This window comes from Arachis hypogaea, chromosome 11 (genome assembly GCF_003086295.3).
Source record: "Arachis hypogaea cultivar Tifrunner chromosome 11, arahy.Tifrunner.gnm2.J5K5, whole genome shotgun sequence".
Lineage (NCBI taxonomy): Eukaryota > Viridiplantae > Streptophyta > Magnoliopsida > Fabales > Fabaceae > Arachis > Arachis hypogaea.
Genome location: NC_092046.1, coordinates 43,666,321 through 43,684,354, shown reverse-complemented (window position 1 = coordinate 43,684,354; position 18,034 = coordinate 43,666,321). Strand labels below are relative to the sequence as shown.

Genomic DNA, 18,034 nt, shown 5'->3' with positions numbered 1-18,034 from the left:
TACTGTCACTGCACCCAACATTCACAGGGTTGAAGCTCGTCACAGTCATCCCTTCCCGAATCCTACTCGGAATACCACAGACAAGGTTTAGACTTTCCGGATCCCAGGAATGCTGCCAATGATTCTAGCCTATACCATGAAGATAATAATCTCATGGACTCAGTCCGTGTATTAGATACCCAAGAAAATATATTCCGGCTGTCGTCCAATGACTACATTGAACATCATGTAGACCGCTTTGTGGTTGTCAGGCACGCGGATCTTGGCTAAGCGAGTAACGAAGATTGGGTGATTGTCACGGGTCACCCCTTCATTCTGACTTAACTGAATTAAGTACGAGAGTATATCTTGGAGAAGAAATAGGCATGAATTGAAAGAAAAACAATAGTACTTGCATTAATTCATGAAGAACAGCAGAGCTCCACACCTTAATCTATGGGGTGTAGAAACTCCACCGTTGAAAATACATAAGTGAAAAAGGTCTAGGCATGGCCGTGAGGCCAGCCTCCATGCCAAAGGTCTAAGGGCTAAATGTCCAGAGATGTAAAGATGTTCCAAAAGATCCTAAAATAAATATCTAAAAGTAGTTTTTATACTAAACTAGTAACTAGGGTTTACAGAAAATGAGTAACTAAATGCAGATAGTGCAAAAATCCACTTTCGGGGCCCACTTGGTGTGTGCTTGGGCTGAGCATTGAAGCTTTTTCGTGCATAGGCTGTTCCTGGAGTTAAACGCCAGCTTGGGTGCCAGTTTGGGCGTTTAACTCCAATTCTAGTGCCAGTTTGGGCGTTTTACGCCAGGAAGTTTTAGGCTGGCTTTGGACGCCAGTTTGGGCCATCTAATCTCGTGCAAAGCATAGACTATTATATATTGCTGGAAAGCCCAGGATGTCTACTTTCCAACGCAATTAAGAGCGTGCCAATTGGGTATCTGTAGCTCCAGAAAAGCTACTTTGAGTGCAGGAGGATCAGAATCCAACAGCATCTGCAGTCCTTTTTCTGCCTCTGAATCAGATTTTTGCTCAGGTCCCTCAATTTTAGCCAGAAAATACCTGAAATCACAAAAAAACACACAAACTCATAGTAAAGTCCAGAAATGTGATTTTTGAATAAAACTAATAAAAATATAATAAAAAGTAACTAAAACATACTAAAAACTATGTAAAAATAATGCCAAAAAGGGTATAAATTATCCGCTCATCACAACACCAAACTTAAATTGTTGCTTGTCCCCAAGCAACTAAAAACAAAATAGGATAAAAAGAAGAGAAAATACAATAAATCTCAAAAATATCAATAAAGATTAGCTTCAATTAGATCAGCAGGACTTGTAGCCCTTTTTGCTTCTGAACAGTTTTGTCATCTCATTTTATCCTTTGAAATTCAAAATGAATGGCATCCATAGGAACTCAGAATTCAGATAGTGTTATTGATTCTCCTAGTTCAGTATGTTGATTCTTGAACACAGCTACTTTATGAGTCTTGGCCGTGACTCTAAGCATTTTGTTTTCCAATATTACCACCGGATACATAAATGCCACAAACACATAACTGGGTGAACCTTTTCAGATTGTGACTCAGCTTTGCTAGAGTCCCCAGTTAGAGGTTCCCAGAGCTCTTAAGCACACTCTTTTTACTTTGGACCACGACTTTAACTGCTCAGTCTCAAGCTTTTCACTTGACACCTTCACGCCACAAGCACATAGTTAGGGACAGCTTGATTTAGCCGCTTAGGCCAGGATTTTATTCCTTTGTGCCCTCTTATCCATTAATGTTCAAAGCCTTGGATCCTTTTTACCCTTGCCTTTTGGTTTAAAGGGCTATTGGCTTTTTCTGCTTGCTTTTTCTTTTTCTTTTTTTCTTTTTTTTCGCCATTTTTTTCATATTTTTTCGCAGCTTTTTTTTTCTTTATTTTTTCGCCCCCTTTATTTCTCTTTCTTTTTCGCAAGCTTTTTCTATTCACTGCTTTTTCTTGCTTCAAGAATCAATTTTATGATTTTTCAGATTATCAATAATATTTCTCCTTGTTTCATTATTCTTTCAAGAGCTAACAATTTTAACATTCATAAACAACAAATTCAAAAATATGCATTGTTCAAGCATTCATTCAAAAAATAAAAAGTATTGCCACCACATCAAAATAATTAAACTAATTTCAAGATAGAATTCGAAATCTATGTACCTCTTGTTCTTTTGCAATTAAAAACATTTTTCATTTAAGAAAGGTGAAGGATTCATAGGACATTCATAGCTTTAAGACATAGACACTAGACACTAATGATCATGTTGTAAAGACAAAAACATAGACAAAACATAAAGCATATAATTCAAAAAACAGAAAAATAAAAACAAGGAAATTAAAGAATGGGTCCACCTTAGTGATGGCGGCTAGTTCTTCCTCTTGAAGATCTTATGGAGTGCTTGAGCTCCTCTATGTCTCTTCCTTGCCTTTTTTGCTCCTCCCTCATGGCTCTTTGGTCCTCTCTGATTTCATGGAGGATGATGGAGTGCTCTTGGTGCTCCATCCTTAGTTGTCCCATGTTGGAACTCAATTCTTCTAAGGAGGTGTTGATTTGCTTCCAATAGTTTTGTGGAGAAAAGTGCATCCCTTAAGGCATCACAGGGATTTCTTAATGAGGAATTTCCTCATGCTCTTGTTGAGGTCCATGAGTGGGCTCTCTTGTTTGCTCCATCCTTTTCTTAGTGATGGGCTTTTGAGATGAATCTCTCCATCTCTCATGACTCGGAGTTGGAAGTAACTGCCTTTCCTTTTCTCTTCCTAGAGGTTTTTCCGGCCTTAGGTGCCATTAATGGTTATGGAAAAACAAAAAAATAGAGCTTTTTCCACACCAAACTTAAAAGGTTTGCTCGTTCTCGAGCAAAAGAAGAAAGAAAAGAGTAGAAGAAGAAGAAATAGAGGAGATGGAGGGTAGTGTGGGTTTCGTCCAAGGGGGAAAAATTGTTTGTGATGTATGAAAGTGAAGGTAGTAAGGAGGGGTATTTATAGGGTAGGGGAGAGAGGGAATCCGTGTGAGATTGGGTAGGTTTGGGAGGAAAATGGTTTGAATTTGAATGGTGAGGTAGGGGGTTTATGATGGATGGATGTGAGTGGTGAAGAGGATATGGGGAAGAGGGTAGGATTTGATAGGTGAATGGTGTTTGGGGAAGAGGTATTGATGTGAAGAGGAGAGAAGAAGAAGCGGGGTAGGTGGGGATCCTGTGGGGTCCACAGATCTTGATGTGTCAAGGAATTCTGCTCTCTGCACCATTCTGGCATTCAAACGCCCTCTGTGTGCCAATTCTGGCGTTAAATGCTAGCTCTGCTACCTTTTCTGGCGTTAAATGCCAGTCTGCTGCCCATTTCTGGCATTTAACACCAGCCAGATGCCAGACACCCTTTTCTGGCGTTAAACGCCCAAAGTGCTGCCCATTCTGGCATTTAACGCCCAGAATGCTGCCAGGTTGGGCGTTAAACGCCCATTCTGCTATCCTTACTGGTGTTTAAACGCCAGTAAGCCTGTCCTCTAGGGTGTGCTATTTTTGATGCTGTTTTTGATTTTGCTTTAATTCTGCAGTTGTTTTTATGACTTCACATGATCATCAACCTAAAGAAAACATAAAATGACAATGGAATATAAATAAATATAATTAAATAATCATTAGGTTGCCTTCCAATAAGCGCTTCTTTAATGTCAATAGCTTGACAGTAAGCTCTTTAGAGAGCTTCACAGATACTTAGAGCTTGATGATGGCCTCCCAACACCAAACTTAGAAGTTGAGTGTGGGGGCTCTGTTTGACTCTGTACTGAGAGAAGCCTTTGATGCTTCCTCTCCATGGTTACAAAAGAAGATCCTTGAGCCTTAAACACAAGGTAGTCCTCATTCAATTAAAGGACTAACTCTCCTCTATCCACATCAATCACAGCTCTTGCTGTGGCTAGGAAGGGTCTTCCAAGGATGATGGATTCATCTTCATCCTTCCTAGTGTCTAGGATTATGAAATCAGCAGGGATGTAAAAGCCTTCAACCTTTACTAAGACATCCTCTACAAGTCTATAAGCATGTTTCTTTGAATTGTCTGCCATCTCTAGTGAGATTCTTGCAGCTTGTACCTTAAAGATCCCTAGTTTCTCCGTTACAGAGAGTGGCATGAGGTTTATACTTGAACCAAGGTCACACAGAGCCTTCTTAAAGATCATGGTGCTTATGATGCAAGGTATTAAGAACTTTCTGGGATCCGATTTCTTCTGAGGTAATTTCTGTTGAACCAAGGTATTCAGTTCATTGATGAGCAATGGAGGTTCATCCTCTCAAGTCTCATTACCAAATAACTTAGCATTCAGCTTCATGATTGCTCCTAGATACTGAGCAACTTGCTCTTCAATAATATCTTCATCCTCTTCAGAGGAAGAATACTCATTAGAGCTCATGAATGGCAATAGTAAGTTCAGTGGAATCTCTATGGTCTCTGTATGAGCCTCAGATTCCTTTGGTTCCTCTTTAGGGAACTCCTTAGTGGTCAGTGGACGTCCATTGAGGTCTTTTTCAGTAGAAATCACTGCCTTTCCCTCCTCTATAGGTTCGGCCATGTTGAACATGTTGATGGCCTTGCACTCTCTTTTTGGATTCTCTTCTGTATTGCTTGGGAGAGTACTAGGAGGGATTTTAGTAACTCTTTTACTCAGCTGACCCACTTGTGCCTCCAAATTTCTAATGGAGGACCTTGTTTCAGTCATGAAACTATGAGTGGTCTTAGATAGATCAGAGACTATAGTTGCTAAGTCAAAGAGGCTCTGCTTAGAATTCTCTGTCTGTTGCTCAGAAGATGATGAAAAAGGTTTGCTATTGCCAAACATGTTTCTCCCATCATTATTATTATTGAAGCTTTGATTAGGCTTCTACTGATCCTTCCATGAGAAATTAGGATGATTCCTCCATGAAGGATTATAGGTGTTTACATAGGATTCTCCCATGTAATTCACCTATTCCATTGCAGGGTTCTCAGGGTCATAAGCTTCTTCTTCAGGGGAAGCTTCTTTAGTACTATCAGATGCAGCTTGCATTCCAGTCAGACTCTGAGAAATCATATTGACTTGCTAAGTCAATATTTTATTCTGAGCCAATATTGCATTCAGAGTATCAATCTCAAGAACTCCTTTCTTCTGAGTTGTCCCACTATTCACAGGATTTCTTTCAGAAGTGTACATGAATTGGTTATTTGCAACCATGAGTTCCTGGGCTTCTGTAGGTGTCTTCTTCAGATGAAGAGATCCACCAGCAGAGTGGTCCAATGACATATTGGATAATTTAGACAGACTATCATATAAAATACATAGGATGCTCCATTCTGAAAGAATGCAGAAGGACACCTTCTGATCAATTTCTTGTATCTTTCCCAAGCTTCATAGAGGGATTCACCTTTCTTCTGTCTGAAGGTTTATACTTCCACTCTAAGCTTGCTCAACTTTTGAGGTGGAAAAAATTTGGCCAAGAAGGCATTGACCAAACTTTCCCAAGAGTTCAGGCTTTCTTTAGGTTGTGAGTCCAACCATGTCCTAGCTCTGTCTCTTACAGCAAAGGGGAAAAGCATAAGTCTGTAGACCTCAGGATTAACCCCATTGGTCTTAACAGTGTCACAGATTTGCAAGAATTCAGCTAAGAACTGATGAGGATCTTCCAATGGAAGTCTATGAAACTTGCAATTCTGCTGCATTAGAGAAACTAATTGAGGCTTAAGCTCAAACTTGTTTGCTCCAATTGCAGGAATTGAGATGCTTCTTCCATAGAAGTTAAAAGTGGGTGCAGTAAAGTCACCAAGCATCTTCCTTGCATCTCCACCATTGTTGTTATTTTCGGCTGCCATAACTACTTCTTTTTCGAAAATTTTTGTTAGGTCCTCTCCAGAGTGTTGTGTTTTAGCTTCTCTTAGCTTCCTCTTCAGAGTCCTTTCAGGTTCGGGATTAGCTTCAACAAGAATGTTCTTATCCTTGTTCCTGCTCATATGAAAAAGAAGATAACAGAAAAGAATAGGAATCCTCTATGTCACAGTATAGAGATTCTTATGTAAGTAGAAGAATAGAAGAAATATAATGAAGAAGGGAGAAGAAGAATTTGAACACAGAGAGAGGGAGAGGGTTCGAATTATAAGAAGAAGAGAAGTGTTGGTAAATAAATAAATAAATAGAAAGAGATAAGAGAGAGAGTATTCAAAAATTAATTCAAAAGAAAAAAATATTTTTATTTTTATTTTAATTATTAGTTAGAATTCGAATTTAAGAAGGAAAATAAAATAAAATTAGAATTTAAAACAATTAGTTAATTAAAAAGAATTTTGAAAAGTTGTTAGTGATTTTTGAAAATTAGAAAGAGAAAAGTAGTTAGGTGGTTTTGAAAAAGATATGATTGAAATAGAAAACTTTCCAAAATCAAGCAAAAAGTCAAGTAGTTAATTAAAAAAGATTTGAAAATAAAGTTTGAAAAGATAAGAAGTTAGAAGAAGATTTTGAAATTAAATTTTTGAAAAAGATATGATTGAAATCTATTTTGAAAAAGATTTGAAAAGGGAATTAAAAAGATTTGATTTTTGAAATTAAAGTTGATTACTTGACTAACAAGAAACAAAAAGATATGATTATAGAATTTAAAGATTGATCCTTTCTTAATAGGCAAGTAACAACTTGAAAATTTTTTTTGAATCTAAACATTAATTTGTAGTGATAATTTCGAAAATATGAAATAAAAAGTAAGAGAAAGATTTTGAAAATTAATTTTAAAATCTTCAAAAAATATGAAAGAAAATTGAAAAAGATTTGATTTAAAAAAAAAGATTTAAAAAGATAGGATTTTGAAATTGAAATTTTCACTTGACTATTAAGAAACAACCAAATTTTGAAAATTTTTGACTAAGTCAACCCAAAATTTCGAAATTTATGAGGAGAATAAGGGAAAGATATTTTTTGATTTTTTTTAATTAATGGAGAAAGGGAAAAACAACAAAAAGACACAAGACATAAGAAATTAAGATCAAAACTAATAATGCATGCAAGAACACTTTGAATGCCAAGATGAACACGAAGGACACTTTGAAGATCATGATGAACATCAAGAACATATTTTTGAAAATTTTTAAGAAAAGAGACACATGCAAGACACCAAACTTAAAAATTTTTAAACTTTAGACACTAATAATTCGAAAATGCATATGAAAAACAAGAAAAGACACAAAACAAGAAAGTCACAAGATTAAACACAGAGAATCATCAAGAACAACTTGAAGATCAAACAAGAACACAATGCATATATTTTCGAAAATTTAAAAGCATGCAATTGACACCAAACTTAAAATTTGACACTAGACTCAAACAAGAAACACAAAATTTTTTTGGTTTTTATGATCTATTAATTTTTTTTTTATTTTTCGAAAATTATTTTAGAAAAGGAAAATAAAGAAATTCAAAATGTTTAATAAGAATTCCAGGATTCCTGTAATGTTAGTCTAAAGCTTCGGTCCAAAAGATTAGACATGGCCAATGGCCAGCCAAGCTTCAGCATAGAATTATGAATGAGAATCCAAAGGCTCATGCAATGTGATTCTAAGGCTCCGGTCCAAAAGAATTAGACATGGCCAAGTGGCCAGCCAAGCTTTAACATAACACATACAAGCATGTCCTTTTTACAATGGAAGGTGGAAACCTCGGTCCAAAAGATTAAACATGGCTTAACAGCCAGGCAGGTTTCACCATATCTCATGAAGCTCTAGAATTCATTCTTAAAAATTCTGAAGAAAATTTTATTATTATTTTTGAATTTTTCGAAAATTAAAAATAAAAAGCTTAAACATAAAATAAAATTACCCAATCTAAGCAACAAGATGAACCGTCAATTGTCCAAACTCGAACAACCCCGGTAACGGCGCCAAAAACTTGGTGGGCGAAAATCGTGATTCACACTTTTCACATCTCCGCACAACTAACCAGCAAGTGCACTGGGCCATCCAAGTAATAAACCTTACGTGAGTAAAGGTCGATCCCACAGAGATTGTCGGCTTGAAGCAAGATATGGTCATCTTGTAAATCTCAGTCAGGCGGATTCAAATGGTTATGAGGTTTTGATAATTAAAATATAAATAAAACATAAAATAAAATAAAGTTACTTATGTAATTCATTGGTGGGAATTTCAGATAAGCGTCTGGAGATGCTTTGTTGCTTCTGAACCTCTGCTTTCCTACTGCTTTCTTCCAATCATGTGTGCTCCCTTCCATGGCAAGCTGTAAGATTCTCTCAGTGAAAATGGTCCTCTACGGTTTCTGCACGGCTAATCAACTGTCAGATTTCTCGTCTCAGATGAAAAATACCAAGTACAGCTACCGCATGGCTAATCATCTGTCGGTTTCCGCTAGCGTCGGAATAGGATCCATTGATCTTTTTGCACACTATCACTGTGCCCAACATTCACAGGTTTGAAGCTCATCACAGTCATCCCTTCCCAAATCCTACACGGAATACCACAGACAAGGTTTAGACTTTCCGGATCTCAGGAATACTGCCAATGATTCTAGCCTATACCATGAAGATACTAATCTCATGGACTCGGTCTGTGTATTAGATACCCAAGAGAATATACTCCAGCTGTCGTCGAATGACTACGTTGAACATCATGTAGACCGCTTTGTGGTTGTCAGGCACGCGCATCTTGGCTAAGCGAGTAACGAAGATTGGGTGATTGTCACGGGTCACCTCTTCATTCTGACTTAACTGAATTAAGTACGAGAGTATATCTTGGAGAAGAAGTAGGCGTGAGTTGAAAGAAAAATAATAGTACTTGTATTAATTCATGAAGAACAGCAGAGCTCCACACCTTAATCTATGGGGTGTAGAAACTCCACCGTTGAAAATACATAAGTGAAAAAGGTCTAGGCATGGCCGTGAGGCCAGCCTCCATGCCAAAGGTCTAAGGACTAAACTTCCAGAGATGTAAAGATGTTCCAAAAGATCCTAAAATAAATCTCTAAAAGTAGTTTTTATACTAAACTAGTAACTAGGGTTTACAGAAAATGAGTAACTAAGTGCAGATAGTGCAGAAATCCACTTCCGGGGCCCACTTGGTGTGTGCTTGGGCTGAGCATTGAAGCTTTTTCGTGCATAGGCTATTCTTGGAGTTAAACGCCAGTTTGGGCGTTTAACTCCAATTCTGGTGCCAGTTTGGTCGTTTTACGCCAGGAAGTTTTAGGCTGGCTTTGGACGCCAGTTTGGGCCATCAAAGCTCAAAAAAAGTATGGACTATTATATATTTCCGGAAAGCCCAGGATGTCTACTTTCAAACTCAATTGAGAGCACATCAATTGGGCTTCTGTAGCTCCAGAAAATCCACTTCGAGTGAAGGAGGGTCAGAATCCAACAGCATCTGCAGTCCTTTTTTAGCCTCTGAATCAGATTTTTGCTCAAGTCCCTCAATTTCAGCTAGAAAATACCTGAAATCACAAAAAAATACACAAACTCGTAGTAAAGTCCAGAAATTTTATTTTTGAATAAAAACTATTAAAAATATAATAAAATGTAACTAAAACATACTAAAAACTATGTAAAAACAATGCCAAAAAGGGTATAAATTATCCGCTCATCACTACGCCCCCGACTAAAGGTCCCTCCATGATTTTCCTTGGACAAAGCTACCGTCTTGGCATACTCTTCCACCACTCTCGCCTTGTTCACCAAGTCGGAGAAGACACAAATCTCCATAGGCACCACAGCAGTCATAATGCTATCCTTTAAACTTCTCTGGTACTTAATGCACTTCCAACTCTCATAAGCCTCCGGGGCACCCTGACATACCCTAGAAAACCTACAGAGCTCCTCAAACTTTTTGGTGTAGTCCGCCACAGATAGGGAACCTTGCTTCAGCTGTATTAGTTCCATCTCCTTTGCTTCCCTTGCAGACTCAGGGAAATATTTCTTATAAAAGGCCGTTTGGAACACCTCCCACAGAATGTCAGCATTCTGAAGCTGTAGCAAGCGACACTCTGCTTGCCACCAGGGCTAGGCCTCTTGACAACACCCAAATGCACGGGTTATAAACTTGATTATCAAAATGGAATTAGCGTTGTAAGTATAGTCCTAACCCAACAAATTGGCCATCAAACAAATTGTTAATCCAAAAGATAGTCACAAGTAAAACCAATTCAAAACTGGGAGTATTTGACTCCCGAGTCATCTCCCAAGGAGTACTTTAGAACAATGAGTGTGCAATTCCGATTGTAGTGATCAAGGGGTTGTCAATGAAGAAATGAACATATAAAGCAATAAAAGAACATGCAAAATTGTAACGATTGAACTAATGAAGAAATTAAAGACCCGACTATGTAATATAAACAAGAAAAGTATAAAAGAGATTAACATAGAAGTGTATGAAAGATTGAAAACATCAAAAAGAGTCTTGGCTTGGAGTGAGCTAAGGGTCCTTTCCTTGTTGGAACCACAACTATGACAATCATGATGGATTAGTCTCACTTGATCAACCCTCACATCGGAAAGTAAGTTAAATGAGCATAAGTGTTCTCAACCCACAAATCCTAAATTGCTTGCTAATTGCCTTAGCAACAAATTAACGTTAATGGAAAAAAAAAACAATTAACAATCCAAGAATTGAAACTAAATGTTGGACATTCCAACTCTAGAAACCCAATTGCTCACTTTACCCAAGCCAAGAACCAAAAATTTAGCCTAAAACCATGTTTGACATTTTGTCAAATACTTGGTGGGCAAAAACCTTAAACATAGAGAAAATGAGAAAAGGCTTGAAACTAAAAGCAACAATTGATCTCAATCAACAAGAATAACACAAGAAAGCATGAAACAAACATCAAACATCCAATTCATCAACAAGAAATTGAAATTGCAAGAGAGAAGTAAAATTGAACTATAACTTGAATTAGAAGAAAGAGTAATGACAATGTAACTATAAAGAGTAATAACAAGAGAATACTTACGATGAAAGCTAGCAAAATCCAAGATCAAAAAATGGAAATGGCACTTGAATGTAAAACCCTAATATAAACTTTAATAGAGATGATGAAAAACTTAGAGAAAAACTAAACTAAAAGCTTCCTACCACTACTCCTAAACTATACTAACGATATGCTATGTTCTCCCCTTCATTTTTCCTTCCAATATGAGCCAAAAGACTTCAGAAATGGGCCTCCAAAGCCCCCAAATCGTGAGTCATGTGCCATTTTAATGAAGTCATGTGCGGACACCTGTGCGGACGCACAGATGCGTGCATCCGCACACTTTGCGAAAAATCCCTTCCTGTGCGTACGCACAAGTAGCTGTGCGCACGCACACTAGGCGATGCCTGGTTAGACGTGCGACGTGCTCGAAACGATCTACGCGCTCTGATTGGGCAGCTGTGCGTACGCACAAGTAGCCGTGTGCACGCACACGTCTCTGAACTCATCTCCTTTGATTCTTCATGTTTCCTCCACTTTGCATGCTCTTCTTCCATTTTCTCCAACCCATTCCTACCTTAAACACCTGAAATCACTCATAAACAACATCAAGGCATCGAATGGAAGGCAAATAGAATAAAATAGATTAAATTAGGTACAAAAGAGCATATTTTCATAATCAAGCGCAATTTGGGAGGAAAGTTCAAAAGCATGCTATTTAAGGGAATACGTGCAAGTTTATGTGATGAAAATCCATTCAATTCTAACCAAAACTCATCATCAAATATGGATTCATCACCTCTCCCAGTAACTGATAAGCGACGAACTCGACGTTTTGATTGATGGGAACATGCTGAGCCTGTAAAGCACACCCCATAGCCTGGAACCAGTGGTCCACTTCAGTAGGATTAGTGGATCCTCGGAAAGTTGGTGGATGAACCTTGAGAAACGTCACCAAGGTCATCAGAACACCACCTGTGTTATCGCCGTTTCCCTCAGCATTGTCATTTGCATTCCCTTCTCCATTCCCATTGCCATTTCCGTTTCCAGCCGGTTGGCCTAACCGCTGCATAGCTTGCAGAGTCGCAGCAGTATTAGCCTCCATGGTATTTGCTAAATTAGCCATGGCCGCTATGAATTCACCATGGTTGTCAGCTGGTTGCTTGATAAACCACTATTTTATGATTTATATTGTGTTTAATTGTGTGGTTTTATCATGATCCTTACCCACTTATTCATTAAATTAGCATGAAATTATAATCCCTTCCTGAATTTATAACATGTTTGAAAACTGCTTCCTAGAGACTTTAATTATGTATTTTTAATTCTCCTTTATTCCATTCGATGCCGTGATCTGTGTGTTGAGTGTTTCAGACTTTATAGGGCATGAATGAGTTGGAGATTGGAAAGGAAGCTAGCAAAAATGGAAGGAACACAAGAATTTAAGGAGATAACCAGCGAGAAGTGAGGCGGTCGCATGGCTCACGCGACCGCGGGAAGGAGAGCAAATTGCAGTGACGCGGCCGCATAGCTCACGCGGCCGCACGGATTGGAAAAGCTCAGCCGCCGCGGTAGCGTGGACGACGCGAACGCGTGGCCAGGAAAAGCACGAATGACGCGTCCGCATGGATGACGCGATCGCGTGACATGTGTGATCTGCATAATCTGCAGACTTCACTGGGGGCGATTTTGGACCTTATTTCGACCCAGTTTTTGGCCCGGAACAACAGACTAGAGCCAGAGACTTTGCAGAAACAAAAGAGAACATTCATTCTAGACAGTTAAAAAAAAAACAGTTTTAGATCTAGTTTTTTCTCCTCTAGGTTTTTCTCTCTAGGTTTTAGAATTTTACTTTTGGAATTGATCTTAGCATTGGAACATTGAGAAGAGTTATTTTTCCTCATCAAGACCTCGTCATTCTAGTTCGTTCTCTTAACTTGGTTTTATTCTTCCATGTTCCTTGCTTTGTTCAATTTTGTCATCTGAATACTTTTATGATTAATTAATACAAGGATTAATTCTTCCATTTTAATTTATTTTCCATTCCAATAATCATGTCTTCTTTTAATTCCCTTTCATGTGTTATGGATTTATTATTTGCAATGAGTGAGTAGTTCCTTCACTTGATGGGGAGTTGATTGAAATGAACTCTTGAGTTGGAAGGATTGAAAGAAAAATTGTAATTGGGTTAACTGTTGGATTGTTATCTAATCACTAACACCAATCCCTTTGAACTAAGTGGGTTGCAACTCGTGAACAGATCTAGCATTCCAACTTGTTTGACTTTCCTTTACCTAGTAAGGGATAACTAAACAGAACAACTATTAATTATAAATTAATCTTGAAATCTTCCCATCAATAATAGAGATTCCAACTAATCAACTCCCAGTCAAGGCTTTTATTCATATTATTTAAATTTCCTCTTTTTAATTTTCCCTCTACTTAACTCAACTTCTTGTAACATCTGATTAATAAAATAGCACACTTTTCTGCAACTCGTTGGGAGACGACCTGGGACTCCAACTCCCAGTAATTTTTAATTTAAACTCTCTGTGACATATTTCTAAATTGATAGGCAGATTTTCGGTGAGTTAAGAACTATACTTGCAACGTAACTATTTTAATAATTTTTAATTCGCCAACTTCTGCCCCTCATCAATTTTTGGCGCCGTTGCCGGGGAGTTACAATAGAGTGCTAAAGTTATTAATTAGAATTTATTTATTTGCATTTTATTTTATTTTGCTACTATGAGCTGCATGTTTCTTCCATCAAATGACGCGTTCACTTCTTGATCCGCGCTTGCTAATATTCGATCCTGAAATTGAAAGGACTATTTCACGAATAAGGCGAGAACATCGTCGGTTAGTCCGCTCTGAGGGCGGATCTGAGAGTGAACTTGAGGAAGAAACCAGCCCCCGTTCTACTGATTCGGTTGTCTTACGTGCAGAAGACATGGCAGCTAGGAGAGTTACCATCCAGGAGGAAGGAGCCCCTGATTTTACAATGCAACCGTTTCAAGCGCATCATCCAACGGTAGCTATATTTGAAATAAAGACTGCACTGCTAAATTTGATGTCCAAGTTTCATGGCCTACCTGCTCAAGAGCCTATCAAGCACTTGAGAGATTTCCAGGCAGCCTGTTCTACTGTCAGGCGTGATGGTACTGATGAAACTTCAATTTTGCTGAAAGCTTTCCCGTTTTCTCTCGAGGGAAAAGCAAGAGAGTGGTACTACACTCAACCTCTGGCAAATGTATCCAACTGGGATACGCTCAGAAAGGATTTTTTGGAGAAATTCTTTCCATCTGAAGTTACTGATAAACTGAGGAAGGATATTTCCACAATTGTTCAGGATGGCAATGAAACTCTCTTTGAATACTGGGAGCACTTCAATAATCTTCTGGAAGCATGCCCCCACCACAGGATTGACAAGATAGTGTTACTTAGCTATATCACACAGGGCATGAGGCCCCAAGATAAGACCACATTGGAAAGTGCTAGCAATGGGTCTATGAAGAAGTACAAAACCACCGATGAGGCTTGGCAATTGATCAGTGATTTAGCTGAATCTACTAGGAACCACAGGCAAAAGCAAGGCCGTTCAAAAGTCGTTGCAGAAGTATCCTCTAATAGAGAGACTGCTGCTCTAGCTCAGAGTATATGTGAGATGACCAACTTGCTGAAGCAGATGCAATTGAATCAACAACAAGCTCAGCAAGCTCCTCCACCACAGCAAAACTAACAACTAGTCCCGCAAAGAATTTACGGAATCTGTGCTGATTACAGCCATTACACTGATGAATGCCCGCAACTCCAACAAGAAGACAACATGGTGGCATCCACTCATAACTTCTATGACCGCCCCAACCAAGGGTACAATCAAAGTGGAAGTAATAACCATGGATGGCAGGACAATTCTAACCAGAATTGGAGGGACAACAATAACAGAGGAGGCAGAGATAATCAGGGAAATCAGAGGTGGAATAATAACAACAACAGGCAGCAGAATCAACCTTACAGAGCACCTCACCTGAGGCAAAACCAAGGACCACAGAACAATCAACAGTAGACCTCTCAATTTACTCATTCTTCTTTATCTCCTAATGAAGAGCTACTACAATCTTTTGAGCGAAGACAACAGACCATGGAAAATAACATGAATAATATTAACGCCAGTCTGAATGGTCTCACCTCTACTTTGCAAGCTCTTATGCCACAGCTTTGATCAACGCAAAATTCCAGTAACCAACCTTCAAGCTCCACTAGAATCCCCTCTCAACCATTACCCAATCCAAAGGGAGGCATTAATGCCATCACCCTAAGGTCTGGAACTACACTACAGGAGAGGAGTCAGGAGGAACCAAGCCCACCAGAACACACCTCAGCTGAAGAGGTGGTAGAAATAGAAGATGTTGAAGAGGAAGAGGACATACAGGACATAGCTGAAGAAGAAATAGCTCAACCACAGGAGGAAGCACCAAAAAGGCGCAGACACCACAGAAGACATCGCTCCTATTCCATTTCCACAACTTGCAAGGAAGCCCAGGAAGCAGCTGGAACCTGACCCCAAAACGGTAGAAATATTCAAAAAGGTTGAGGTAACTGTTCCTCTTTTTGATGTTATTCAGCAGGTACCTAAATATGCAAAGTTTCTAAAAGACTTATGTATCCATAAAGACAAAATTAATGAATTAGAAACTATTCCTTTAGGTAGTTCTATATCTGCTTTAAAGGGAGGATTACCTGAAAAATGTAGTGATCCAAGTCCTTGTATAGTTAGTTGTACTATTGGTGGTGTAGTAATTTATGATTGCATGTGTGATTTAGGAGCATGTGTCAGTATAATGCCTTTGTCTATATATGATATTTTGAGGCTCCCTCCCTTAAAAAGGTTGGCAGCTCGTTTTGTGTTAGCAGATAAAAGCATTATTACAGTGGCTGGAGTTGCTGAAGATGTTTTGGTGAACATTAAAGGACTTACATTTCCCACTGATTTTTATATCTTGGAGATGCCCCATAATGATTCAGATAAGCCATCATCAATTCTACTTGGAAGACCATTCCTGAAGACATCAAAATTCAAATTGGATGCCTTTTCAGGAACATACTCCTTTGAAATAGATGGCCGCATAGTAATCTTTAATCTGAATGGAGTCATTGACAAAACCCCAGAAGATCGTTCCATCTTCCAGTGTGATGTCATAGATGAAAGTGTAGCTGAAGTTCACAAGGAAGAGTTTGAAGAGAGGCACACTAGACAAGATCCAAGTGTGGGGACCCTCTTAACTGACAATGAGGGCACTTCGTCATTTTCACAAGCTCCAGATAATCCAGAGCCTGCCCATGATCAAAAGTTAGAATTGAAACCCCTCCCTCCGCATCTCAAATATGCCTATCTCGAAGATGAACAGAGGTTTCCAGTTATCATTGCAAGGGAACTTACTTCTCAACAAGAAGAGCAGTTACTTGATGTGCTGAGAAAGCATAAGAAGGCAATTGGGTGGAGCTTGGCAGACATAGTAGGCATCAACCCTCAAGTATGTGAGCACAAAATATTTTTAGAAGAGGGAGCAAGACCTGTCCATCAACCCCAAAGAAGATTGAATCCCACTATCTTGGAAGTTGTCAAAAAGGAAGTGACCAGACTATTGGAAGCCGGTATCATATATCCCATTTCAGACAGTGAATGGGTAAGCCCAGTACAAGTGGTGCCCAAGAAATCTGGAGTCACTACAGTAAAGAATGAGCATGGAGAGCTCATAGCAATTAGAGTTCAGAATGCTTGGAGAGTCTGCATTGATTACAAGCGTCTCAACCAAGCTACCCGTAAGGATCACTACCCACTTCCATTCATTGATCAAATGATGGATCGCCTGTCAGGTAAATCACATTATTGCTTTTTAGATGGATACACAGGTTATTTCCAGATTCATATAGCTCCTGAAGATCAGGAAAAGACTACTTTTACATGTCCTTTTGGGACTTATGCTTATAAGAGAATGCCCTTTGGCTTGTGCAATGCACCAGCTACTTTCCAAAGGTGCATGATGAGTCTTTTCTCTGATCTTATTGAGGACTGTATGGAAGTTTTTATGGATGATTTTAGAGTTTATGGTGATTCTTTTAGCCTTTGCTTAGATGGATTATCTAGAGTATTAGATAGATGTATTAATACAAACCTTGTATTAAATTTCGAAAAATGTCACTTTATGGTAAAACAAGGAATTGTATTAGGACATGTGGTATCTAATAATGGCATTTCTGTAGACCCAGCAAAGGTGAATGTTATTTCTAGTTTACCTTACCCCTCTTCTGTGAGGGAAGTCCGTTCGTTCCTTGGCCATGCAGGTTTTTACAGGCGATTTATTAAGGACTTTAGTAAGGTCGCACTTCCCTTATCTAGATTACTGCAGAAGGATATTGAGTTCGAGTTCAGTGAGGATTGTAAATAAGTGTTTGATAAGCTGAAGACTGCTCTGACTCAAGCCCCAATTGTGAGAGGACCAGACTGGAGCTAGCCATTTGAAATCATGTGCGATGCTTCCAACCATGCAGTAGGAGAAGCGCTGGCTCAGCGCGAAGGTAAGGATCCTTTCATTATTTCTTATGCATCTAAGACTTTAGACATTGCCCAGTCCAATTATACTACTACTGAGAAAGAGCTTCTTGCTATTGTTTTTGCTCTGGATAAATTCCGAGCTTATTTACTTGGTACTAGAGTAGTAGTGTATTCGGACCATGCAGCTTTAAAGTATCTATTAGCTAAAAAGGAGTCCAAACCAAGACTTATACGTTGGATACTGCTGTTACAAGAATTTGATTTAGAAATAAAGGATAGGAGTGGTAATCAGAATTTAGTGGCAGACCACTTGAGTCGCCTAGAGCATATTAAGGATGATTCTACTCCTATAGATGATAATTTTCCTTTTGATAACCTGCAAGCAGTATCTGAGGTAGTCCCTTGGTATGCACCTGTTGCTAATTACTTAGTTAGCCGCACATTTCCTCCAAATTTTTCTAAGCATCAAAGAGACAAGCTGAAAAGCGAGTCTAAATATTATATATGGGATGACCCATATTTATGGAGATGT

General features: G+C 38.7%; 2 non-coding genes across 2 annotated transcripts; one reads left to right on the top strand and one right to left on the bottom strand.

The window, feature by feature from the left end:
• The first annotated feature begins 5,355 nt into the window (after window positions 1-5,355).
• Window positions 5,356-5,458, top strand: LOC112724908 (small nucleolar RNA R71). Its single transcript, XR_003164048.1, has one exon. It is a non-coding gene; the product is annotated as a small nucleolar RNA R71 (small nucleolar RNA).
• An 8,804-nt stretch (window positions 5,459-14,262) lies between these two features.
• Window positions 14,263-14,369, bottom strand: LOC112725219 (small nucleolar RNA R71). The gene has a single exon (XR_003164341.1). It is a non-coding gene; the product is annotated as a small nucleolar RNA R71 (small nucleolar RNA).
• Between the last annotated feature and the right edge of the window lie 3,665 nt (window positions 14,370-18,034).